The sequence below is a fragment of the Lynx canadensis genome, chromosome A1 (genome assembly GCF_007474595.2).
Source record: "Lynx canadensis isolate LIC74 chromosome A1, mLynCan4.pri.v2, whole genome shotgun sequence".
Classification (NCBI taxonomy): domain Eukaryota; kingdom Metazoa; phylum Chordata; class Mammalia; order Carnivora; family Felidae; genus Lynx; species Lynx canadensis.
This window is the reverse complement of record NC_044303.2, coordinates 111,109,749-111,135,606: the sequence shown is the minus strand read 5'-3', so window position 1 is coordinate 111,135,606 and position 25,858 is coordinate 111,109,749. Positions and strand designations below refer to the sequence as shown.

The 25,858-nt window shown below is 38.1% G+C and overlaps 1 protein-coding gene across 1 annotated transcript in view; it reads left to right on the top strand.

Moving 5' to 3' along the window:
• Positions 1-25,858, top strand: part of CDKL3 (cyclin dependent kinase like 3) — a 91,691-nt gene that overhangs the window by 43,951 nt on the left and 21,882 nt on the right. The window lies entirely within an intron of this gene.

Below are 25,858 nucleotides of genomic sequence, written 5' to 3'. Positions count from 1 at the left end.
AAGTTAAACAGATAAAAGTGCTGAAAAGGGAATCAAAGAAAACAGATTCATCTAAAATACCAACTTTACATAATAAGGATCAAAAAAACCTTTTTTGTTTATAGTTTTAGTAAGGAGTGCTGTTTGGAACCCTTGACTTGGTGTGTAAATTTAGTTATTACTAAAAGTTACATAAACATTCAAAATTCTGTAATCTTTGAACCTGAGAAACAGATTTATATTCTCTTAACGTAACATATTAATAAAAGTTTTTAAAAGTTATTTTTTGGGGTAATTAATACTAACCCTCATTTGAACCTTGAGTGATTAGAATATACGGTATCCAGGGAAAATATTATGTCTGCTGTGTGTATTATGTAATGCTGGGCTCCTTTCTTCCTGTTTTATCTTCAGTTTATTCTGCCATCTTTGCTTTCCACCAATAGTTCTATTTTTACAAAGATTTGTTCTCAGCTAGCTATCAGATAATATTGTTGAAATATCCCAACCCCTATCTCCCAGAGAGAGCCTTGAATTTATTTGGAAATCTTCAAGATCCTCAGTATCCAAATGTATACTCTCTAAAGGTATTCTTTTAGAAAAGGGTATGGTGCTCAGCACCCACTGAATTAAATCATAGAAATGGCCTTCTATGCTACACATCTGTAAGGTAAGCAACTTCATTAAATCAGTTTCTCATGTTATAAATAAAATTGATTATATTTTTAAATTCATGATGAAATTAGCACATACTTATTAAGGAAATTTGAAGAAATTAGCAAAATAGAGAGACTTTGAAACCATGTAAGAAGGTGTTTTCACCAAGTCTGTTCAATCGCTACATCATTTGGATTAAAGAGTTATCAAATACTGTTAGATATATCTTCAAAGTGATGCTTAGGCCTTATTTTTAGCTTAGAACTTGTTAAGAACTCCACAATCCACTTTGCAGAAAAGAGATGTTTTCTAGATAGAACAAGAAAGTCACTAATGGTCACTTTTTAGTTCACCGTAGAAAGTAGTGAGGTGGCCTTAAAGTTTTAAACTTTGGTGACTTACTGATGTCGCAGCTTGTTGAGTAGCACACCCTTTGCACATTCTTCAAATGACTGACTAAATTAGTTCCCTGTTTTTGGCTCCTAGTAACGTGCTGCATGTATTTATCCCACTGTCCCATGAGAGCCTCTGGAACTAAAATTATATTCCAATGCAGGAAGAAAGGAACTCTTAATTCTTTCATTTAAAGATTTCATTTAAATAAATAGGAAGGGAAAATCCCTTCTTGCTCCTGTGGTGTAGAACGCTTAAAAGTTGACCTTCTCAAGAGTGATCTTGAAACAGTTATAGTTATTAGAGAAGTAATCAGTGATGGTTGTCGTTTATTTGTGCTGCCCATTCACAATATGTGCCCATTCATAATATGTTAATGTCAGAATTAAGAAACTAAACTTTGAATTGGTAGTTTATTATTTTAGGGCACAATAGAGTATGACATGGTTTTAAAAATGCAAGATAGGATATAGCAACTTTCTTGTTCTGTTCCTGGCTGTGCCATTGACTTGTTTTTGAATTATCTAGTCAGATCCATGTGCTTCCCAGTTGTACATTCAACTCCTTCAGGCATCTTAAATGTATGCTGAACTAGTGTACATATTGACACACACATATATCTATATATCTACATATCTATCTATCTATCTATATATCTATATATATATCAACATACATATATTGAATAGACAACATAATCTAAGAGAAACTCTAAATTACTGCTGATGAGTTAGGCAAGAGAGAAAAGAGTCCATACAAAAGCCACCTTCAGTTCTGTTTCATGAGGATCATGAGGAATACTTTGCTAAAGAGTGTCCCGTATAAAACAAACCCCAGGTGCAAAGTGTAAGTACTTATCTGTGGCTATATTTCCTTAGCCAAAGACTCACCATTTCCTCAGTTAAGGTCCTGTTTCTATTTACTTTTTAGAATACAGGAAATGCACAAACTGAAAGGAAGAAGAACCTGCCAGGTGTAGAGTAGAAAATGCAGCAGCTGAAAATTCAGGGAATCCCAGAATCATTGTATGGTTAAAAAAAAATCCTTTTTATTAATATTACACGCACAACAAATGCTGACTAGAGAATCCTACAGATACACCATAAATCTTGTGTAGTTATGTGTATATTCACCTAAATTTTTGAAAATTTATTAGTCTTTAAATTATTCATGTTTTCTTAATTTAAACACTAAGTTATAGAAATTGCCCGACTGGTACATTCTAATAAAACTGCAACTTTAAGTCAGATAATTTTATTTGATGTTGTGTTGTCTTAGTCATGTATAATCAATGGTCATTCTTAGCTTTGGTTCAGAACTTTATAATTATAGAAGGAAAAGTTTCTCATTGTGTAATAAAATGAGATCCCAATGTCTAATAGCACCAAACATTTCTGAGCAAACAATTACACTTGATAAGCGTGAAAAAAGATTTGGTTCCACACTAAATATTCTGGAACAGCATTTAAACATATCATGAAGGTCATTTAAGAGGATGGAAATTGAGGACAGCACTGAAGCAAATCTTTTGGCTTGACCTGCATGTTTATCATTTAGTAGTTTATATAAAACATATTATTACATATAATTTAACGTTAATACAGTCAAGGTTTTGGCAGCATGTAATTAAGTTCTTATTTCTGGTCTTACTGGCTTGGTTTCTGATTTTAGGGTGGAGATGGCCATTTTAAGGGGAAGAATTGGAAGAGGAACAGATTTTTTTCTGGTAGTGTTCTTTCTTTTAAATCTTAAAAATACAAATTGGCAAGTCTCCTCTTATTTTATGTACAATAGAAATGTAACATGAGCTATTAAGACAGCCATGCATCTTGCATTAGCATCATCCAACTTTGTTTCGTTAGCAAACCATTCACTGCTTTGTATTCTTCTAAGAATTCTGTTAGTTTAGAATTATGAAGTTACCTCTCCGCCTGCTTCTTTACTTGCCATGGTTACTGAGTTACGTAACACATCCTGTCATACGACACACACTATACATACTCTGATATCTGCTCTTTGCTAATCACATAACCTGAAGTCTCTTTTATTTCCTAGAATGCTCAGGCTTCCTGAAGTGAGTTCTTAATGAAATATCTGACCCATTGTTTTAAAAGCTCTTCTTACCCTTACATGATTAAAAGTATGTTCTTGGGGCACCTGGGTGACTCAGTCAGTTAAGCGTGCAATTTAGGCTCAGGTCATGATTTCACGGCTCATGAGTTCCAGCTCCATGTCAGTCTCTGTGCTAACAGCTCAGAGCCTGGAGCCTGCTTCGGATTCTGTCTCCCTCTCTCTCTACCCCTCCTCCGCTCATGCTCTGTCTCTGTCTCTCAAAAATAAATAAACATTAAAAAAAAATTTTAAAAAGTATGTTCTTAGCTGTAAAAGCATTTAAAATATTTATAAAATATCTGAAGATTGTATGATATTCAAGTGTTATTTAAATTCTTTTATTCTTTTTTGTTTTGTTTTCACTTAAATTCCACTTAGTTAATAATCCTTTTATTCTTTTGAACGACTCCCAGCACTCTTCCAGTTTCCTTGTTCCATCTGATAGTGCCTTTTATTTGGTACAGACTTTTTCTATTCCATAAGATATGTACAACCTGGAAGAGGTACATCACTAAAATTCTTGATTGTCCTGTTCTTAAAACAACAACAATAATAATAAAGTGGCATTATCTGGTATTTTACCAGGGCTTTACCTGATTTGGTACTTATTAAATAGACATGAGAAACAAAGGAAAACGTAATTTCTTTATTACAGTATTGTAATACTTTTTATCTTATTTTAATTATTTTTAAGTTTTTATTTTATTTTTAAGAGAGAGACAGAGAGAACGAGTGGGTGAGAGGCAAAGGGAGAGACAGAGAAAGAGAATCTCAAGCAGGTTCCATGAACCGGCAGGGTTCGGACTCACGAACCATGGGATCATGACCTGAGCTGAAACCAAAAGTTGGACACTTGACTGACTGAGCCAACCAGGTGCCCCTCTTTTTATCTTAAGTTTGATTGGAATTAATACCTGAGATTATTATACATAATATACTTTTCTAATAGAATTCCTGTTACTTTTAGCAACTCATCTCCTCCAGGGAAATTAAGAGTTGTTCCCTGTAGTAGGTTCAACAGATATAAGTCTGCCTCTTACCTGTTGCATTTGGGTATTTGTTGATCCTACATCAATATCAAAGGATTCAACTTGTACAAAAAATGTCTACTTGGATTTTAATTGGGATTGTGTTAAATCTATATATCAGTTAGAGGAAAATTGATATCTTAATAATATTAAGTCTTTCAATACATAAGGATAAACTCTCCATTTATTTAGATCTTCTTCAATTTCTGTCTGAAATGTTTTATACCAGTATTACACGTCATTCATTAAATTTATTTCTATGTATTTTGTTTTTTTGATGCATTATAAATAGTATTGTTTTTAAATATCATTTTCCACTTGGTTTTGCTAATATACAGAAGTACAGTTTGTTTTTCTATCTTGATCTTGTATTCGGAGACTTTGCTAAATTCACTTAATTTATTCTAGTAGGTTTCCTAATTTCATTTGTTCCTTCTTTTCTTCCTTCTTTTTTTATATTCCTTAGGATTTCCCAGATAGGCAATCATAACATCTACAGATAAAGATGGTCTTACTTCTTCCTTCCCAATGTTTATGCCTTTTATTATTTTTTCTTGCCTTATTGCACTGACTAGGACATGTGACAATGTTGAACAGAAGTAGTGAGAGTGAATGGACATCCTTGCTTTTTTTCCTGTACTGGAGGGAAAACATTCAGCTTTTTCCCATTATGATGTTAGTTACAGGTTTTATATACATGACTTTTATTACACTGAGGAAGGTTTCTTCCCTTTCTCTTTGCTCGAGCAGATGTTAAATTTTGTTAAATGTTTTTCCCATAACAACTGAGATGTTCTTAGGATTTTCCTTCTTTATTATGTTAATGTGAATTATATTAACTGATGTTTGAATGTGAAATCAACCTTACATTCCTGAGATTAAATATCACTTGATCCTTTTTATGTTTTGTTTTGGATTTGGTTGGTTAATATTTTATTAAGGATTTTGACATTTTTGTTAAGGAGGAATTTTAGTCCTTTTTTTTTTTTCCTTATATTGTACTTGTTTGGTTTTGGTGTCAGTGTTACGTTGCTTTATAAATGAGTTGGGAAGTGTTCTCTCTTCCTCTATTTTCTAAAAGATTGATTTTCTTTTTTCCTTACATGTTTGTTAGAAATTCCAGGGAGGGAGTGCCTGGGTGGCTTAGTTTGGTTAAGTGTTGGACTCTTGATTTCAGCTCAGGTCATGATCTCACAGTTCATGGGTTTGAGCTCCGCATAGGGCTCTTTGTTGGTACTGTGGAGCCTGCTTGGGATTCTGTCTCCTTCTCTCTCTGCCCCTCTGCCACTTGCTCTCTGCATCTTTCTCAAAAATAAATTAAAATAGGGGCGCCTGGGTGGCGCAGTCGGTTAAGCGTCCGACTTCAGCCAGGTCACGATCTCGCGGTCCGGGAGTTCGAGCCCCGCGTCAGGCTCTGGGCTGATGGCTCAGAGCCTGGAGCCTGTTTCCGATTCTGTGTCTCCCTCTCTCTCTGCCCCTCCCCCGTTCATGCTCTGTCTCTCTCTGTCCCAAAAATAAATAAACGTTGAAAAAAAATTTTAAAAAAATAAAAAAAATTAAAAAAAATAAAAAAAAATAAATTAAAATAAACTTAAAAAAAAAAAAAAAGAAAGAACAATAAAGAAACACCAGGGAAGCCAACAAGGCCTGGAATTTTCTTTGTGGAAATATTTTAATATACAAATTCAATTTCCTTCAATTTATTTAAGAGATATCCACATCCATTATTTCTCCTTGTATCAATTTTGGTAATTTGCCTCCTTCAAATAATTTATTCATTTCATCAAAGTTACTGATTTTATTGGGGTGCCTGGGTGACTCAGTTGGTTAAGCATCTGACTTCCATGATCTCACCACTCATGGGTCCGAGCCCCGCCTTGGGCTCTGTGCTGACAGCTCAGAGCCTGGAGCTTACTTCGGATTCTCTGCCTCCCTCTCTCTCTGCTCCTACGCTGCACACACTCTTTCTCTCTCAAAAATAAACATTAAAAAATTTTTTTAATTAAAAAAATAAAATAAAAGATGTTTTAAAAGTTTATTTGTTTATTTTGAGAGAGAGAGAGAGAGAGAGTGTGTGTGTGTGTGCATGCAAGTGAGCATGGGAGGGGCAGAGAGAGAGGGAGAGAGAGAATCCCAAGCAGGCTCTGTAAAAACACGGAGTTTGATGCAGGGCTTGAACTCATGAACTGTGAGATCATGACCTGAGCCAAAATCAAGAGTCAGACACTTAACCAACTGAGCTACCCAGGTGGCCCTAAAAGATTTTATTTTTAGATAATCCCTACACCCAACGTGTGGCTCACATTTACAACCACAAGATCAAGAGTTGCATGCTCTACTGACTGAGCCAGCCAGACACCCCCATACCTGAGTTTATGATAATGAAGCCCCCTTTCAACCACATCTGAGTTTTTGCTAATGAGATGCCTCTTAGAGGAAAAGGGCTGGTTCTGAGAGGAACTAACAGTATGACAAGAGGATTAGAATTTTCAGCTCTGAGCTCTAGGGAGAGAAGGGCTAGAGATTGAGTTCATCACCAGTGGCCAATGATTTAATCGATTATGTCTATATACTGGCACCTCCATGAAAACCTAAACAAAGGGATTTGGAGAGCTTTCCAATTGGTAAATACATTGAGGTCCTGGGAGGATGATGCACCCAGAAAAGTCATGGAAACTCTGCACTCCTCCCCACATACTTTTTCCTATGCATCTTTTTCATTTGGCTCTTTCTGAATTGTATCCTTTATAATAAATTGATAATAGCAAGTAAACCACTTTCCTGAGTTCTGTGAGCCATTCTAACAAATTATTAGACCCAAGAAAGAGGTTGTGGCAATTCCTAATTTACAGCCAGTTGGTAAGAAGTAGAAGAGGCCCAGACTTGTGACTGGAGTCTGAAGTGAGGGACAGTCTTGCACTGAGCCCTTAAGCTGTGGGCTAACTCCAGGTAGTGTCAGAAGTGTTATGAGTAGAAGAAGCAGTTTTTCTATTAACTTTTATTTTTCTGGCTCCTGAAAGGTGGAGCTGAGGTCATGACTTGAGACTTCTCATCTTTTATTTAAAAAAAATTTTTTTAATGTTTATTTATTTATTTATTTATTTTTTCAACGTTTATTTATTTTTGGGACAGAGAGAGACAGAGCATGAACGGGGGAGGGGCAGAGAGAGAGGGAGACACAGAATCGGAAACAGGCTCCAGGCTCCGAGCCATCAGCCCAGAGCCTGACGCGGGGCTCGAACTCACGGACCGCGAGATCGTGACCTGGCTGAAGTCGGACGCTTAACCGACTGTGCCACCCAGGCGCCCCTGTTTATTTTTGAGAGAGAGAGAGAGAGCTTGCGTGTGAGCAGGGGAGGGGCAGAGAGAGAGAGAGAGGGAGACAAAGAATCCGAAGCAGGCTCCAGGCTCCAAGCTGTCAGCACAGAGATAGATGTGGGGCTGGAACCCATGAACCATGAGATCATGACATGAGCCGAAATTGGACACTGAACCAACTGAGCTATCCTGGCACCCCTCCTCTTTTCTAATATGAACATTTAAAGCTTTAAATTTCGATGTTAACTGTATGCCACAAATTTAAATAGTATTATTTCAATCAGTTAAACATATTTCCCAATTTCCTTTATGATTTCTTTTGTTGTTCAATTATCAATTATTTAGGTCGGTTCCAACTATCTTACTATTATCAATTTTTTATTTAATTTTCAGAGAATATATTATTTCGGTCCTAAATCCGCTGAGACCTGTTTTATGTCCCAGCATATGGTTTATCTTATTGAATGTTGAAAAAAACTTAAAATGAATGTGTATACTTGAAGATAAGTATTCTCAAAAAAAAATATCTTGGGGTGCCTGGGTGGCTCAGTCGGTTAAGCGTCTGACTTCGGCTCAGGTCATAATCTCGCAGTTTGTGAGTTCAAGCTCTGCATGGGGCTCTGTGCTAACAGCTCAGAGTCTGGAGCCTGCTTCGGATTCTGTGTCTCCTCCTATCTCTGCCCCTCTTATGCTCACACTCTCTCTGTTTCTCGGTAATAAATAAAAATAAAAATAAAAATAAAAATAAAATAAATATTTTGTTGAAGTTGAATATAGTGTTCTATAAAAGACAATTAGATCAAGTTTGTTGATGCTGTATTTAGGTTTCTTATCTTTCTGATTTTTAGTCTACTTCTTTTATCAGTTGCTGAGGGAGGAATATTGAAATCTTCAACTATAATTTTAGATTTGTCTTTTTCTCTTTTCCGTTCTGTTAGTAGTTACTTTATACATTTTGAAGCTCTGTTATTAAGTACATATATATTTAGGGCCTTTTTATTTCTGATAAAATTGACCTGATCTGCTGTCCAGTATCTGAAACAGTTGTTTTATGTGTTTTGTCCAGTTTTATTGTTGTTTGAGGTAAGACCAGTACCTGTTACTCCATCATGGCTGGAACTAGAAGTTCAGTTTAAGAGTTCTGGTAGTGGAGGGGCGCCTGGGTGGCGCAGTCGGTTAAGCGTCCGACTTCAGCCAGGTCACGATCTCGCGGTCCGTGAGTTCGAGCCCCGCGTCGGGCTCTGGGCTGATGGCTCAGAGCCTGGAGCCTGTTTCCGATTCTGTGTCTCCCTCTCTCTCTGCCCCTCCCCCGTTCATGCTCTGTCTCTCTCTGTCCCAAAAATAAATAAACGTTGAAAAAAAAAAATTAAAAAAAAAAAAAAAGAGTTCTGGTAGTGGAGATACAGTCACTATTTTAGGCAACGGAATTGTATTGAATAACATATGCTATTTACCTTAAGAATTAAAAAAAAAACTTTAGTCATTATCAAAAGTTATAGCTCTATAGTATATAAAATGTCCCTTTTTTCCTCTATTTTAGTTTAAGACCATCCCTAAGGATATGAATATGTGGATAGGAATTTGCTCCCTTATGTGTAAATAGGAGCCTATACCTTTTGTTTTTGTTGTTCTTATTCTGGTTATTGTAATGCTAATTTATTCTGTGAACTCTTTGCCAAAGCATAAATTAAAGGGCCCTAAATGGAAATTGGCCCATGTTAGTAAAACTACTGGCAGAATTGCATAGGGAAATGATCAAGAAATCTTTGGTGATGTAGGAAACTTATGTTACAAGATGACAACAAGAAATCATTCTTTTCATTTTAATAAAAAGCAAAAATATACAAACAAGGAAAATGTCCTACTATCCTGCTAGTGTCCTAACTGCCTACATTTTCTTCCTACACTGTTAGGAAAAGATGATAACTAATGACTCTGTAAAGGCAAAGAATTATAATAATTTTTCTTCTTTTCTGAAAAAAGTAATCCTGAAGTCAGATAACCTGAAGTATGTACTTACAATGGGTGCGCTGAAAGCCAAACTAAAAGAGAAGAGGGTAAAACTAGTTAAAGCTGTGGTGTATTCAGACTTGTCCAAAACAAAACAAAAAAACAAAGGAACAAAAAAACTTGTGTAAATATATTGTCATTCATCCTAGGATTGCTGAGAAATAGTTGCTATCGATTAGTTACAAGTGGTTATTTGGGAAAACTCTCAGAAGGCAGATAAATGTAGCACCCTTCTTTATTTTATTTTATTTTATTTTATTTTATTTTATTTTATTTTATTAATGTTTGTTTAGTTTAAAAACATTTTTTTTTAATGTTTTTATTTTTGAGACAGAGAGAGACAGAGCATGAGCAGGGGAGGGGCAGAGAGAGAGGGAGACACAGAATCCAAAGCAGGCTCCAGGCTCTGAGCTGTCAGCACAGAGCCTGACATGGGGTTGAACTCAGGGACCGCAAAATCATGACCTGAGCTGAAGTCAGACGCTTAACTGACTGAGCCACCCAGGCGCCCCCTTTTTTTTTTTTTTAATTTTTTTTAATGTTTTTATTTATTTTTGAGACAGAGAGAGAGCATGAGCAGGGGAGGGGCAGAGAGAGAGGGAGTGTTTGTTTAGTTTTTAGAGAGCGCGTGCGAGAGAGACAGAGCATGAGTGGGGGAGGAGGGGAGAGAGAGATAGAGAGAGAGAGAGAAAGAGATACAGAATCCGAAGCAGGCTCCAGGCTCTGAGCTGTCAGCACAGAGCTGGATGCGGGGCTTGAACCCACAAACTGCAAGATCATGACTTGAACCAAAGTCAGACACTTATCTGACTGAGCCACCCTTCTTTAAAATCTTATGGGCAAAAAAAAAGAAACAGATTGGGGCGCCTGGGTGGCTCAATCTGTTAAGTGTCTGACTTCAGCTTAGGCTATGATCTCATGGTCTGTGAGTTCGAGCCCCACATTGGACTCTGTGCTGACAGCTTGGAGCCTGGAGCCTGCTTTGGATTCTGTGTCTCCTTCTCTCTCTACCCCTCCCCCCACTCATGCTCTGTCTTTCTCTGTTTCTCAAAAATGAATAAGTGTTTTAAAAAAAAAGGATTTATTTTTTTTTAAGTTTATTTATTTATTTTGAGAGAGACAGAGTGTGTGAGCGGGGGAGGGGCAAAGAAAGAGGGAGAATCATCTCAAGCTGGCTATATGCTATCAGTGCACAGCCAATGTATGGCTCAAACTCAGGAATCTGTGAGATCATGACCTGAACAGATATCAAACAGTCAGACGCTTAACCTGGGTGCCCCCAAAACAACATTTACCTTAATTTTGAAACCTGAAGATGACCTAGGAAGAATCACTAGACAGTTGATTTATAGCTTTGTGGAAGAATAGTGGATGACAATCATTATGAATTTATTTTATCTGATTACTTTATCTTAATAATAGTTTAGTGAGCCCTGTAAACAAAGGGAAAGCAGGAGATATAATGATTTTTTTTTAATTTTTTTTTTCAACGTTTATTTATTTTTGGGACAGAGAGAGACAGAGCATGAACAGGGGAGGGGCAGAGAGAGAGGGAGACACAGAATCGGAAACAGGCTCCAGGCTCTGAGCCATCAGCCCAGAGCCCGACGCGGGGCTCGAACTCCCGGACCGTGAGATCGTGACCTGGCTGAAGTCGGACGCTTAACCGACTGCGCCACCCAGGCGCCCCTGATGATTTTGTGGTTTAAATAATCAAAAAGCGTTTGGGCTCAGTTCTCAGACCTTCTCTTTTCTCTGTGTAGTCCTTTGGTGAGCTCATCCAGATTCATGGCCTTAAATACCATTTACATACTGATGACTCTCAGTTCTCTCTCTCCAGCCTGGACTTGACCCCTAAACTCCAGACTCAGATTCCAACTGTCCATTCAACAGCTCCACCAGAACATATAAGAGGTATCTCAAACTTAACATGTCCGAAATTAAGATCCTGATCTCTTCCTCACTCCCTCCTGCTCCTCCATATTTTCCTCATCTTAGTTAAGGGCAACTCCATTCTTCCATTTGCTCAGCAGAAATATCTTGGAATAATCCTGGACATCTCCCTTTCTCTCATCCCCTACATTCTTTCAGCTATACCTTCAAAGAATTTCCAGGACTTGACTACTTTTTACTCTTGTACTACTATGCACAACATTTCTTAACAATTGTTCAAGACAACCTCCTTACTGATTTTTACTCATAAATGGCGACTTTACTTAAAATTACGACTTTTCCCATTCTTGTTCCCCTTTTTAACTTTTTCATATAGCATTTCTCTACCTGACAAGCTACAAATTTTACTTATTTGTTTTGTTTTTTAATGGTCTCCCTCCATTAAAATATGCCAGGCACCTTCCCAGTCATGGGGAATACAGCAATGAGCCAAACACTAAATCCCTGCTCCATGAGTTCCTGACTTATTTACCTAAATGTATGGATACACATGGCATTGAAAGAATAAATGATCCTGTGAAATGTATAACTCAAAGCAGTAAATAAAATGAGTTTTGCCTTAGATTGACTTTCACACTGTCTTTGGTTAAGGTTCTTTCTCTTCACAAGTAGCTTTCATTTAATAGATAGCAATATATAGATTACAGGTGTCCAGTGGCTTTACATAGTCTATATGTCCCTCTTGTCCTAGAGTAAAAATGATTATCAGGTTCTCTTTGAAGTCTGATAGTCCCAACCTCCTGCAGAGGGAGCTTAGGGTCCAGCATTTCCAGGATCTGGAGCCATTATGTGCCCTGGTTTAATAGAGGATAAGCTACTTGGTCCTCTGTTGGACCGAACTAATGTATGGAGATGAAGATGGGGCACTAATACAGCAATGTTTTTTGCTCCACATCAATGGCTCTTGGTATTCTAGGAGAGAGATGCAATAAAAATGCATGCTAGGTATTGGGCTGTTTCATATGAATGACTCCAAAGTCTTAGGACATTACAAACTAAGCCATAGATTATTTATATACATTTCAGGCAGCATCTCTTGGGCTTCTCTGATAATTTCTTTGTGGCTACTAATTATTACATTGAACAGTATTATTAAAATCTTTAAAGCATATGACACCTTGTGAAAACCTTTAAAAACAAGATTTATTATGGATAATTCTGTCATCAATAATCTTCCTTGTTGTTTTTTGATAGATTTGAGTTCAGAAAATTGTTTTTTCCAAAAAGAGTATGTGGTGGTGTCAGAATATTTTCTGAAATTATATAAACTTCTGGGGCTTCTATCTTTTTAAAACTATTTATTGAACGAACATTCAATTTTTATTAAAAGCCATATGATATAATAGAGTCCAGATTGGTATCAGATTACCTGAATTAGAATGATGGTCTAAAGGCTGTGGTAAACCACTTCTTCACTGGTGATTTTGCGTGTGGTGCTTTGTTGCCTCAATTTTCCTACCTGGGAAATGGGAACAAGAGTAACTTATCTTAGACATATTGTAAGAACTTACTGGGATAAGATTTTTTTTTAAATTTTTTTTCCAACGTTTATTTATTTTTGGGACAGAGAGAGACAGAGCATGAACGGGGGAGGGGCAGAGAGAGAGGGAGACACAGACTCAGAAACAGGCTCCAGGCTCTGAGCCATGAGCCCAGAGCCCGACGCGGGGCTCGAACTCACGGACCGCGAGATCGTGACCTGGCTGAAGTCGGACGCTTAACCGACTGCGCCACCCAGGCGCCCCTGGGATAAGATTTAAAATACACAGGGCATAGTGAGTTTTCATGATGAAATTTACTTGTTCATGGTACCTTTGGAGTCTCATTCAAAAATGCCGAATCATGGTCTTTAATTTTAGTTCTGTTGTCCTAGTTGTTTCAATGTATCCTGACTTCATTCCCTGGATAATACATTCAGTGTGGAGGTACTCTCTACTCTTGTTGCATACTGCCTGTGAAAATTCTGAGGGTATCTGTGACTTGTTCTTCATTTGTTTAGATAAGAAGTTGGCAGCAATACAACAAAGACCTGCTCTTCATGTATAAATGTTCCATTAAATACAAGAAAAAACATGGTGGGGCACCTGGGTGGCTTAGTCGGTTAAGCCTCCAACTTTGGCTCAGGTTTGTGAGTTTGAGTGCCTCATTGGGCTCTGCTCTCAGCACAGAGTTGGCTTCAGATCCTCTGTCCCCTTGTCTCTCTGTCCCTACACTGTTCATTCTCTCTCTCTGTCTCTCAAGTAAATAAATAAAGACTTAAAAAAAAGAATAAACATGGCATTTAGAGCTTCAAAAGAGAACTGTATAACATATCTCTTTCTGTAGTTAAGAAAAAAATTAATCTCTGCAGATTTGGCAGCACTTTTTAAAGTTGTGCTATGTTAAATGAGAGATACTTGTATTGGAGTTCTTTTTATTTTTCAGAGAGAGAGAGAAAGCACAAGTAGGGGACAGGGGCAGAGAGAGAGAGAGAGAGAATCTTGCACAGAACCTGATGTGGGGCTTGATCCCACGACTCTGGAATCGACCTGAGCTGAAATCAAGAGTCAGATGCAACCAACTGAGCCACCCAGGCACCCCTGTATTGTAGTTCTGTTCCATCCTGGGGAAACGAAGTGTAGACTAGCAATTCCCAGCTTTCATCTTTTGAGGCTATATTGGACTTTCTCAAAGTCTGTACATTAGTGGAGCAGGTAAGGCGATGTTACAAACATGGCTATGTTACGATGTTGGAGAGGATGAGTTACTGGTTAATATAGGGAGATCCAGGTATTATGCAGCTTGATGCTTTCATATCTCAGGACCCTTTTTGGAGAAAAAGAACACAGAATTACAATAAAAAAATTGCTAGGGCTATTCTTATGGCCTTGGAGGGAGCCTATACAAGGCTGATGGGATTGCCATGACTTGGTTGCCTGTGGCTACCAAAAGTCACGGAAAGAAGTGGGTTATGGCAAAGACAGTGGCAGCTGAGTTGGCAATCAACTGAGTCAAGTTTTGAAATCTATTGGGTAGATATCCATGTGATAATTGGGACTCTTGGCTCCAGTCCTTTGACCAGGTGGATTTGTTGTAAGTGGAAGGGGTTACAACTCATAGCTTAGAGGGTTGCTGCCATGTGGCACCTATTTTCTTTCATCTGGAGGAAGGAACAAAGAATATAGTCACAGTGATAGGGAAGCACCCTAACACCTTGAAGAATAAAATTAAAAATTGATTCATTACATATTGAGTCTGGCTTCCATTTTTACCACAGCAATAAAACCTTGCTTTTGATGGACATCAATTATTTCCTAGTTGTCAGATTCAGTGGCTTTCTTTAAGTCCTTATTTTCCCTGATTTTCTGTTGCATTTGATGCCGTGAATCATCTTTTTCTTCTTGAAACACTCTCACCTTTTTGGTCACACCACTGTTTTCTTCTCACCTCCAAACACTTTTCTGCTCTACTAATAATTTATCTTCCTACCTTTTTCCCTGTCAGCATCCTCTAAAGTTCATTTCTTAAGCCTTCTACTCTTCCCTGTTTTCCTGAGGAAAGTGTGCTGCTCTTCTATCTTGACTACCACCACAGAGGGTATTAGAGGATACTCTTCCAAGATATTTAGTTCTGAACTGACATTTTTCTGATCTCCACGTTTTGCTAATATTTCCACTTTATTGTTTTGCTGTTTCTTCAAACTTACCATATCTATATTGGATTCATTTCTCCCCAAACTATCTTTCTTTTCCCTCCTGGATTTTCTTGTTTCTAAAAGTGGTACCATGGTTTCCTCAGGTTTAAACTTGGCATCAACTTGATTTTTTTTTTGTTCATTTTCCATGTATCTGATAGCCATTAGGGCATCAGGTGTACTTGATTCTTTATAACTCATTTGGTCCTTGTACATTGTATTAACTTTTCATGTTTAAGTTTATGAGCCTCTCTTGTATGATTGGGACTGTATTTTTCCTGTAGACTCCCATTTTTTTAATTGCTTATACTATATATATCTAAACAAATATTATATGTTTCACATCCTGTTTTGTGATGCTAGTTATCTCTTAAATTATATCTTTGTAACTATCACTCCTCCCCAAGTGTCTTTATATAATTATGTACCTTAATATGTATGGAACAAATAAATTCAAAACAACCTGGGTAGTTTGGACACTTGCTGAAGAGTCAATGAATGATATTAAAAATGATTAGTAAGAATCTGAGGCATGGTTGTCACTGAGCAAGCTTGTTGGAAGAAATCTTGCGATTGGAGTTAGGGATGTCATGCTACAGTTCCTTTCCCAAACTTCATAGCACTCACAATTCTGTTTGCCTTTATGAAGGTGCAGTTGAAGCTTTTCTGAAGTTTCAGCATTGTTAGATCAAAAACAAGTCTCCTTTTTCATTTCTGGCAGTATGCATCCTAGCTATCTGACAACACGTGTGCTGGATATCCTAAAAAATTCCAATTATAGAAGCTCATGTCTAAACTGGTGGTTTAGAGTATGGTTTTAGCAGGTCATTCAAGTGAAAGGAGATAAAGTCTGGGCCTATGCAAAGTTGTATTGGAAACTGCACATAAAGCTGAGTCCTTGAAAAGTGATACCCTTAGTAAAGAGTGAATTAGACAAAGCCAACTCCTTGAAGAGGTTGCAGAGAAGTTTATCTGCCTTGTCTTTGGCTCTGGATGGCAAAAACAAAACAAAACAAAACAAAACAACACAACAAACAACCTTTCCCTTGAGAACTCATAACCATCCTTTACACAGGTTTAGGGTCAGAATTCACACTGCATGTATTATCCCAGAAACCCAAGGTGAGAATGTAGCTGAAAGTACTAATGGATAAGTGATGGAACCAGGTGGCTGGCAGAAGCAAACGCAAATCCTTTCTGGAGGAATGCAGTTTAAAGTAGGATGTTAAGGGCACCTGGGTGGCTCAGTCGGTTAGGTGTCTAACTTCGACTGAGGTCATGACCTCACGGTTTGTGGGTTCAAGCCCCACGTCAGGCTCCGTGCTGACAGCTCAAACTTGTGAGTTTGAGCCCCATGTTGGGATTTGCACTGAGAGTGCGGAGCCTGCTTTGGATTCTCTCTTTCCCTCCCTCTTTGCCCCTCCCTTGCTCATGTGCTCTGTCTCTGTCTCTGTCTCAAAGTGAATGAATAAATTTTAAAAAATAATTAAAAGTAGAATCCTCATGGAGTTGTCAAATAGTAAATTAGAACTAAAGAGAGAATAAGTGAAATGAAAAATAGATCTAAAGAAATTACTCAGATAACGGCCTAGGGAAATAACAAGTAGAAAAGATAAAGTGGAAGTTAAGAGACATGGATGAAGTATGTGAAAGTCTGACATATGACTAAATACAATTCTGAAAGGAAAAAAAAAAAGAAAGAATGAGAGAGGGAAATGTTCAAAGAAATGATAGCTGATAATTTTGCAGAATTGATAAAAAACGAATGCTTAAGACTCAGGAATCCCAGTGAATTCTAAGAATAAGGAAAATGAAATCCACTCTCTGACACATCACCCTGAAAGTACACAACACCAATGAAGTGAAAAAATGGAAAAGCAGTTAGAGAAAAAGACCAAGCCCTGTAAATGAATGATACATAGAATTACAACTGACTTCTCAACAGCACAGTGGAGGTCAGAAAATAGTTGGAATGATACCTTCCATGTACCAAGAGAAAATAGCTATAACCCTGGAATACTGAAGTAGATTAATAGTCATCTCCCAATATCGGTTCTCTGCTTCTTCTTTTGTAATAAAAGTCTTGATTTGTGGGTCGCCTGGGTGGCTCAGTCAGTTAAGTGTCAGACTTTGGCTCGGGTTATGATCTCACAGCTTGTGAGTTCAAGCCCTGTGTAGGGCTCTGTGCTGACAGCTCAGAGCCTGGAGCCTGCCTCGGATTCTGTGTCTCCCTCTCTCTCTGCCCCTCCCCCCCTCAAAAATAAATAATAAAACATTAAAAAATTTAAAAAAATTAATAAAAGTCCTGATTTGTAACTGAACCATGAATGCCTGGAATAAAACTACTTTTCCTGGCCTTCCTTACAGTTAGCATTATCAGAGAAGTAGTGAAAGTAGTAATTTATATTAAAGTCTAACAAGTCAAAAGTTTTGCTTTATTGTAGGCAATTGGTAAGATAATATAAAAAAATGAAACAGCTGTCTTTGATGTTGGGCAACAGGCAGCCCAGAACAATCATCCCTGAATGAATGATTTCCTTCCTTATGAATCATTTCCTTCATAGAAGGAAAATGAAGTGGTCACTATGATCGCACAGGCTTTTTACAATTCCTGGATCACAGGATAAGGAGGTGGTGATCCAAGGAGAGCCTGTTAATTTTTCTGAGTTGGTGAGGTAGGGAGATAAGCTCAGGGAGGCCAAGGTGGCTACAATTTACAAGGCAGCATACTAGAGAAGAGAAAGCTATGTAGAGAAGGAGCTTAGAAATCTGTATTGGTGGGAATGCAAGCTGGTGCAGCCACTCTGGAAAACAGTATGGAGGTTCCCCAAAAAACTAAAAATAGAACTATCCTACGACCCAGAAATTGCACTACTAGGTATCTATCCAAGGGATACAGGTGTGCTGTTTCGAAGGGACACATGCACCCCCATGTTTATAGGAGCACTATCAACAATAGCCAAAGTATGGAAAGAGCCCAAATGTCTATGGATGGCTGAATGGATAAAGAAGATGTGGTATATCTATATAATGGAGTATTACTCGACAATCAAAAAGAATGACATCTTGCCATCTGCAACTACGTGCATGGAACTAGAGGGTATTATGCTAAGTGAAATTAGTCAGTCAGAGAAAGACAAAAATCATATGACTTCACTCAGATGAGGACTTTAAGAGACAAAACAGATGAACATAAGGGAAGGGAAACAAAAATAATATAAAAACAGGGAGGGGGACAAAACAGAAGAGACTCATAAATATGGAGAACAAACAGAGGGTTACTGGAGGGGTTGTGGGAGGAGGCATGGGCTAAATGGGTAAGGGGCACTAAGGAATCTACTCCTGAAATCATTGTTGCACTCTATGCTAACTAATTTGGATGTAAATTTTAAAAAATAAAAAATAAAAGGAAAAAAAAGGAAAAAAAAAAAGAAACAAAACTAATGAACAAAGAGAAAGAGAGGGAGACAAACCAGGAAAGAGACACTTAACTATAGAGAACAAAGGGATGGTTACCAGAAAGGAGGTGGGTATCGGGATGGGCAAAATATGTGAAAGGGATTAACAGTATGCTTATCATGATGAGCACTGAGTAATGTATAAAATTGTTGAACCACTACATTGTACACCTGAAACTAATATAGTACTAACTGTATAAAATTTTTTTAAGTAAAATAAAATCTTTAAAAGATAGTTACCTGTTTAGGGACAGTCCCTAGATTGTGGCCTAATTTTGCAGTCTGTGTTTTCAGTAACTATTTAATTTTTAGAGCCTTTATGGAGCTATTTTAGTCTGCTTGGTTCATCTGGTGCTGCTGAAATAAAGCTGTATGTCTATACAAAAAAAAAAAAAAAAGAAATCTGTATTGGTTCCCTTCCAATATTTGCCTGGATAATAATCTTTGAGTGTGTGGCAGCCATGAAGATGCACCTCTCAGAGCTCCAAATGCAGAGAGTGTAATTGACCTTATGCCAGAAGAAGTTTAAGAATTAGCTAGCTTACCAAAAGGAGCCAGGGAAATACCTCTGGGATTCGATTTTTAGGGTATTTGATCAAGGGGACTGGAATATAAGTCCAGATAAAGAAGAATTCATTGACTTGGGCGCACCACCTCAGAACATGAGATATAACACCCTATGAGAACCTTAGGGGATGTAGCAAATTGACTATTAGAAGCCTGGAAAAAGCTATGGCCAACACCCATGGAAATAGTAATGCCTGAGTTGCCCTTACAGATGGATTAAAGAGGCTAAGTGAATGGACTTGCTCGAATAAATTATGTAAGATCAAAAGACCAACCAAAGAATGATGTTCCATGGTAGGGACCCAGGGTACACATCATTCACTAAGGTCCTAGAGAAAGGACATGTAAGACTTGTATACTGAAAACTGCAGCAATAGAGGCTAATGTCAAGCTCCTGACATATGGTTATTCTTTGAGGAGACCAACTAGCTACTAGGTGGTAAGTCAAGTATATCAGGCTTTTTCCATCCTTGAAGGACTAGGGTTTCATTTTCACAGAGATGGATACCTATTGTGAAGATTTCCTGCCTGAAGATTTTCAGTAGCCTGGGACTTCAGAATACCTGATTCACAAGCATGGAAATACACCCAGTGTAGCATCCAACCACTTCACGATGAAGAAGATGTGGGAATGGTCTGATAGCCATGGGAATCAGTGTAGTATCCATCCAGTACCATTTCAAAGCAGCCAACCTCATAGAATAGTGGACCAATATTTATAAGGTGCAACTGAAGTGACAGCTCAGAGGCAGTTTTATGAAAGGATGATATGCTGTTCTTCAGGGTGTAGAATATATAGTAAATCAGAGATATTTATGCATGCTGTATCCCAACAGAAATAACTGGGTGCTGTATTTCCAGGGATCCGGGAGCCAAGGCATGGAAGGAGGAAAGGCTCCACTTAGCATCACTTCCAATGACCTACTTTGGGATTTTGTATTTCTCATCCTTGCAGCTTTGGGGTTTGGTGAAACTGGAGTTCTTGGTTTTCAAAAGGAGCACGTTCTTGCTAGAGGCCACAGCAAGACTGCTAGTGAACTAAAAGTTATAGCTGCCACTATGGAATTTTGGATTCCTTGTGACCAGTGACTAGTGGTCAAAAAGAAGAATCCCCACATTGATAGAGGTAATTGGTCCTGATCAGCAGGAGGAGGTAGGACTGCTGTTACAGGAAGAGGGCAGGGATATGTTTTAAGCCCACTTATCCATTTGAGTGCCTCCTGGTACTTCCTTATACTTTCTAACCATGAATGGACACATGTAGCCACTTCTGACTGAGAAGGGTATGATTACCAAGGATTTAGACTTCCTAGGAGTGCTGGTTTGGGTCACACTCCCAGGTAATAGAGCACCAAGACCTGCCAAAATGATGGGTACAGGTGAGGAAAATTCAGAATGAATCATGGGAGAGCATGAGTACAGTAGCAGCCCTGAGATCTATTACAGTTATGAGGGCTGTGATTTGTCTCATTATCCTCCAACTTCTGAGTTTCCTCTCAGGAATACAGGATAACAGGAATCATGGAGGAGTCTTTCTCTAATTGGTGAGGAGAAGTATATCTGTGTAGTACAATGGGCAAATCTCTGGTGGCCACAAAAATGTACCTCTTAGATCTCTGACTGTGCGGAGCATAATTGACTTGTGGCTTCAGCTGCTGCACTCTGAAATTTGGCTCCACATTTACAATAAAGCCACACTTCCCACGTGTTAATCCTAGCTAATGACTGAGTTCATCAGGGGTATGAGGCAGGACTGTTCCTGAGAAATTCGACTTCTCTGATGGGCGACTTTGGTGTGAAGGTTCCCTGTTAGCTTTCCAAACTTTCTTAGAATAGTTTCCCACTCAATCTGACTTTCATTCCTCTCTCTTTCTGAAGGTCATATCTGCACTGCAATCTTATAACTCTCTTAGGAAACCCTGGCTCCTTATTTTTCCTTAAAGGCACTTACTTCAATAAATCTGTTACATGTCAAATCCCCTTCTTGGCATCTGGTTTTTGGAGTATCCAGTCTGACAAGGCATGCATAGAGTGAAACTTACATGGCCAAAGACAATCTACTAGGAAGCTATAAGCCAAATAATTCTTAGAGATCACATAAGGCTAGAAATGACTCAGGTTTCTGAGGTCCATTGTGGAAAGATCTTGCTGGATAGCTGGGGCATAGAGATCTCAGAAGGATTATACTTTAGTACTCGGGTTAAACTAGCCTTAGAAAAAGGCCAATTTAGATCTTCTCTTGCAAGCTCAGAAACAAGCATTATTGGACCAAACTGATCTTCAAGTAAGTCAATTGCCTATTAAAACAAACTTAAAACTCTTTAAAGAACAACTAAAACAAAAAATCCTAACATTCAGTCATGCAATGGTCATAATACCTGCCATTCAAACTAAAATTACTAGATTTGAAAACAGCCCAGAAAAGTGTAAGCCATAATGAAAATTAAAAATCAGTCAATAGAAAGAGATAAAGAAATGATGATTATTAGCAGATAAGGACTTTAGGACAGCTATTATAAAATGCTCAAGTATTTAAAGGAAAACATGAAAATAAGGAAGAAAGAAATGGAATACAAAAAAAAATCTAAATGGAACTTCTAGAGCTAAAATATACAATATCTAAAGTGAAGTGAAAATTCACTGAATTGAGTCCAAAACAGATTAGATACTAAATGAAAATATCAGTGTCCTTGAGACATAACAATAGAAACCATCCAAATTGAAGCATAGACGAAGATTGAAGTAAAATGAGACAAAATTGAAATAAAACCAAAATGATGACAGTGGGACAATCTTAATCATTCTGACACATGTAATTGTATTTCCAGAAATAGAAGAGAGGGAAGAAAGGGCCAAAAAATTATTTTAAAAAAAGAGTGGCAGTGAAATGTTTTTTAAAAATGTGATAAAAACTATAAATCCTCAGATCCAGGTAGGTCAATGAATGCCAAACGGGAAAAACACAAAATTCCAGCAAGGCACATAATAAATTGCCAAAACGCAGGATGTATTAAAACAAAGATTTATTACTATCCAGGTAGGGTGAGGCCAACAATTGAGGAGACTGCCATTGAAAACATAGTTTGTTATATTCTTAGATCTCAAGAGAAAGGGATCACTCTATGCCACAGGGGACCACCTGGGCATACACCTGGGAAAGCACCAGGGTTGGTCGGGAAGCAGAGGGAAGGGCGGGGGGAACCTGGGAAAGAGCCTTTATCTTGGTTTCTATGGGAAGAAACGTGCAAGTCAGGGTAAGCAGTCTTAGGATTGGCTAGTTTGAGTAATTTCAGCAGGCTCTGGGATTTGGGGACTGTCCTTATTTGTCTCATACCTGGCCTTGGGGTGATTAGAGCAGAGGAACAGCAACCTGCAGTGTAAGAGCCTGATAAAGGATGTAGTTAGGATATTGCATATGAAAAGCATGCTGACAGGTGAGTTCTTTACTATCTCTAATAATTGGCTAGCCTTAGGAAGGAGCAGTCTCCTCAGGGTCAGTAAGATCTCAGAATGCCAAAGCATCAAAAATAAAGAAAATAAAAAGGTATGATTAATATGCAGGGATATGGAGAAAATTTTAAAGCAGAGGAAAACAAACCAAAGAATAGGAGAAAAATCACATATGTGATAAGGTACTAGTATCCAAGGTGTATCAAGAACTCTTAAAACTCAATAATACAAAGTCAGCCCAATTTTTTAGATGGACAAAGGACCTGCTGTAGACTGAATTGTGTTCCTTCACAGAATTCATATGTTGAAGTCCTAACCCCCCTCATGACTGTATTGAAGATGAGGCCTTTATAGAAATAATTAAGGTTAATAAGATCATAAAGGTAGAGCCATGATCTAATAAGTGTCTAATTAGTGTACTTTTAAGAAGAGAACCCGGAGATCTTTCTCTCTCTTTCTCTTCCTACTTCTACCAACCCCCATGTGCATGCCCTGAAGAAAGGCCATGTAAGGGCACAGTGAGGAGGTGGTGTCTGTAAGCCACGAAGACAGACTTCACCACAGCCCAACAATGCTGGTGTCCTGATCTTGGACTTCCAGCCTCCAGAACTGTGAGAAAATAAATTTCTGCTGTTTAAGCCACCCCATCTATGGTATTTTGTTATAGTAGCCTGAGCTAAGACAGGATCTGGACAGATATTGTTCCAAGGAATATAGAAAATGGCCAATAAGCACTTGAAAATATGCTCAACGTCATTAATCATCAGGGATATGCAAATCAAACCCCCAGAGATTCAGTGCCACTCCACACCCACACATTAGGATGACTAGAAACCAAAAGTCAGACAATAGCAAATGTTGGAGAGGATGTAGAGAAATTGTAACCCTTATACTCTGCTGGTGGAAATATAAAATGGTGCAGATACTCTGGAAAAATAGTCTGGCAGTTCCTTAAATAATTAAACACATAGTTACCTTATGACCCAACAATACTACTTCTAGGTACATACCCAAGAGAAATGAAAACATATCTATATACACTGAAATTTGTACACAAATATTTATAATAACATTATTAGCAATAATTAAAAGTAGTAACAACCCAAATGTCCATCAGCTGATGAATGGATAAGCAAAATGTGGCATTTCCTTGCAATGGAACATTCTATGGCCTTAAAAAAGGAATAAAGTAGCAATGCATGGTACAACATGGATGAATCTTGAAAATATTTTGCTAACTGAAAGAAGCCAGTCACAAAAAGACCATGTATTACATGACTCCACTCCTATGAAATGCCTGGAACAGAGAAATCTATAGAGAAAGACAGAAAATAGGTTGTTAAAAACTTTCTCATACTTTTGCATATTGCCAAAATCAATTTGCTAGTATTTCACTTAGAACTTTCACATCTATGTCATGGGTGAGAATGAACTGTAATTTTCCTTTCTTACAATGCCCTTGTCAGACTTTGGATCAAATCATGCTGATTTAGTAAAATTGGTTGGGAACTGTGCAATCTATATAGCTATTCAGATATTCACTCCCCTTTTCTCTAAGAGATCATACATCCTTGCCTTTGTGATTTGTAGTAGCACCTATGAAGGAGGTACATTTCCTTGACCCACTGAGTAGAGATTGAACATCTGACTTGCTTTGGCAAATGACATGTAAATGGACAAGCCATACACTATGTCTGAAAGGATCCATTATGTCTTTGTGCCATCTCTCTTGTTCTTTATCTTCTGACATTAGATGATAACAGTAAATCCCAAATAGTTCCTTCAGCTCGGATCACAGGGATGTGAGCCACAGCATACCCACAGCTTGGAGAAGAGCTGCAACAAATCTGTTGCATCTGAAGCGTAACATGAGAAAGAAATCCTCATTGTTTTGAATCACTGAGACTTAGAGATTATTTGTTTCCACAGAGTAAGATAGCAAAATTTCACTACTCTTCGAAAGATTTTATGTAAGATTAGTTTGTTTTTTTAAGTTTGTTTGTTTATTTATTTATTTTGAAAGAAAGAGGGAGGGAGTGAGTGAGAGAGGAGCGGGGGCAGGGGGAGGGAGAGAGAGAGAGAGGGAGAATGCCAAGTAGGCTCCACACTCAGTGAGGAGCCTGACGCTGTGGCTCTATCCCACGACCCTGGGATCATAACCTGAGCCGAAATCAAGAGTCAGATGCTCAACTGACAGAGCCATCCAGGTGCCCCAGATTATTTTCTTATTAAAATGATAAAATGTATCGGTGAAGCCATCTGGGCCTGGAGTTCTCTTTGTGGGAGTGTCTTCCACACTTCCTTCCCTTTGACCTCTCTCTCCTTTCATTTAGTTTTCATGGTTTTGTTTCATAATGAAGTATTCATACTTCTGAATAAATTAATATCTGGGCTGTGATTAGATACTTTTCTTCTTCTTCTTCTTCTTCTTCTTCTTCTTCTTCTTCTTCTTCGGTTATTAAAGAAACTCAGCAGTAGATTTTTTTTTCAAGTAGTATCTATACCCAATATGGGGTTTGAGCTCACAATCCTGAGATCAAGAGTCGCATGTTCTACCAACTAAGCCTGCCAGCCAGGTGCCCCACTTGTCTTTAATTTTTTTTAAGTCCATTATGTACTCTTTCTAAAGTTGTGCTACTACCACACAAACTAATGTCAGATAAAAAAAACTATAATCCAAATATTCTTATAACTCTTCAGTGGCAATAGCACAACATCACTGTTGCTACAAGCCCTACTTAATTGTGAATTTTGGAGTATCTAGGAGACTGATTTATATCAGGAAGAAGAGGGAAATAATGTGGTCACATGGGTGAGAGATCAGCTTTGAAATTGTAGAGGACAAACCTGAATGTGTGATTGGTGCAAAGCCAAGCATTAGTAATGTACTTCAATAAAAAGATGGGCTTGGGGCGCATGGGTGGCTCAGTTGGTTAGGCGACCGACTTTGGCTCAGGTCATGATCTCACAGTTTGTGAGTTCAAGCCTTGTGTCAGGCTCTGTGCTGACAGCTCAGAGCCTGGAGCCTACTTCAGATTCGTGTCTCCCCCTCTCTGTACCTCTCCCCTGTTCATGCGCATGTCTCTCTGTCTCTCAATAATAAATAAATGTTAAAAAAAATAAAAAGATGGGCTTTACGTTGGCCTTGAGCTGAGGACATTGTTACTTGATATAGGCTAGAGGTCTTGTGCTTTGGTACTATGCTAGATTTTCTGAACTGAATATCTAGTACACTTCTTCATGAGTTCATCATTCCCCAG